This window comes from Cornus florida, unplaced genomic scaffold (genome assembly GCF_030987335.1).
Source record: "Cornus florida cultivar Cherokee Brave unplaced genomic scaffold, ASM3098733v1 CherokeeBrave_3.0.0_Hap2_scaffold_18, whole genome shotgun sequence".
Taxonomy (NCBI): Eukaryota; Viridiplantae; Streptophyta; class Magnoliopsida; order Cornales; family Cornaceae; genus Cornus; species Cornus florida.
Window position 1 is genome coordinate 355001 of NW_026775671.1, and position 2500 is coordinate 357500.

Genomic DNA, 2500 nt, shown 5'->3' on the forward strand with positions numbered 1-2500 from the left:
GATTTCAGCTCCAAGAAGGAACCCTCGTCCAAGCCAAAAGACAAAGACAAGGACAAGGGGAGGTATGCCGGCAGAGGTGGGGGAGACAAGGGCGCTGCACCCCACAAGGATTGGTTCCGTAAGCCAGGTGGTGGTCATGGAGGCAAAGAGGGAAGGGAGAACAAGGAAGGAGCACCCAAGCCTAAGGGTTCTTGCTTCATATGTGATGGACCACATTGGATACGAGATTGCCCAAAGCGGAAGACCCTCAATGCCATGACGAGCCGTTATGAAGAGCAACAACAGGAGGAGGCGCAGATGGGTTCATTGCAAATCCTTAATGCCATTAAGGCTAAAACCGAAGTCCCTAAGGCGGCGGCTAAAGGGCTAATGTTCGTGGAGGCGAGCATCAATGGGACACCCACACGTGCTTTGGTGGATACGGGTGCATCCCATAACTTTGTGAGCCTTGACGAGGCCAAGAGATTGGGCCTCAAGTATAGCAAAGAAGGGGGCTCCATGAAGGCAGTTAACTCGGCGGCAAAGGCCATACATGGCATGGCACACGGCGTCCAAGCATGCATTGGCGAGTGGGGTGGCCACATAGATCTATCGGTGGTACCCATGGACGACTTCAAATTAGTCCTGGGGTTGGAGTTCTTAGACAAGGTGAGAGCCTTCCCCATCCCTTTTGCTAACACTATGTGTATTATGGAAGGCAACACAGCATGCATGGTGCCGGTGGAGCGAGGCGCCAAGTTGGAAGCCCAAGCTTTGTCAGCTATGCAATTCAAGAAGGGCTTCAAGAAGGGAGAGACTAGCTACCTTGCTACGTTACTGGAGACACCCGAAGATGAGCTAGTCCCTTCCCCACAAGAAGAGGTGCCTAAGGAGATACAAGCCGTGCTAGACGAGTACACGGACGTGATGCCTAAAGAGTTGCCCAATAAGCTTCCACCTAGGAGGGAGGTGGATCATAAGATTGAGCTGGAACCGGGTTCTAAACCCCCTGCTTTGGTGCCCTACCGGATGGCACCCCCAGAGTTGGAGGAGTTGCGGAGGCAACTTAAGGAACTGTTAGATGCGGGCTATATTCGACCATCGAAGGCCCCATATGGCGCACCGGTGTTGTTCCAGAGGAAGAAGGACGGGTCCTTGCGCATGTGCATCGACTACCGGGCGCTCAACAAGGTGACTATCAAAAACAAGTACCCCATTCCTCTCATTGCCGATCTCTTTGATCAGCTTGGTGGAGCACGTTACTTCACTAAGCTTGACTTGCGCTCGGGGTACTACCAAGTGCGGATAGCGGACGGGGATGAGCCTAAGACTACGTGTGTAACGAGGTATGGCTCCTATGAGTTTCTTGTTATGCCGTTTGGCCTCACCAATGCACCTGCTACTTTTTGTACTTTGATGAACAAGCTCTTCCATCCCTACTTGGATCGCTTTGTGGTGGTGTACTTGGATGATATTGTTGTGTATAGCACCACTCTAGAGGAGCACGTGCAGCACTTGAGGGCGGTCTTCCAAGTCCTACGGGAGAACGACCTATATGTGAAGATGGAGAAATGCTCATTTGCCCAAGAGGAGGTGTTGTTCCTAGGGCATAAGATACGGGATGGAAAGCTGATGATGGATGAGGCAAAGGTGAGGGCCATTCAAGAGTGGGAGCCGCCCACTAAGGTGACAGAGCTACGCTCATTCCTTGGGCTTGTCAACTACTACCGCCGCTTTATCAAGGGTTACTCGGCGAGAGCAGCCCCATTAACAGACCTTCTCAAGAAGGCGCGTGCTTGGAGTTGGACAGAGTCGTGCCAGGGGGCATTTGATGACTTGAAGAGGGCAGTTACGGAGGAGCCGGTACTTAGCTTGCCCGACCACTCCAAGCCATATGAGGTGCACACGGATGCATCAGACTTCGCTATTGGGGGTGTGTTAATGCAGGAAGAACACCCCATAGCTTATGAGAGCCGCAAGCTTAATGACACTGAGCGGCGCTATACTGTGCAAGAGAAAGAAATGACGGCGGTCATCCATTGCCTACGTACTTGGAGGCACTACTTGCTCGGGGCACAATTTGTGATCAAGACGGATAATGTTGCCACCAGCTACTTCCAGACACAGAAGAAGCTTAGCCCCAAGCAAGCTCGTTGGCAGGACTTCCTAGCGGAGTTCACTTACCATTTCGAATATAAGCCGGGCAAGGCCAATGTTGTGGCGGACGCACTTAGTCGCAAGGCCGAGCTCGCAGCTATCAGTCGGCCCCAACACTCTCTTGTGGAGCGGATCAAAGAGGGGTTACAGCATGACCCTTTAGCCAAAAGCCTTATTCAGCTGGCTAAGGAAGGGAAGACTCGACGCTTTTGGCTAAGGGATGATTTACTTCTCACTACAGGGGACCGACTATTTGTGCCCAGGTGGGGCAACTTGCGAAAGGAGTTGATACGGGAGTGCCATGACACCAAATGGGCTGGTCACCCAGGTATGCGACGCACACTAGCACTCCTTGAAGATTCTT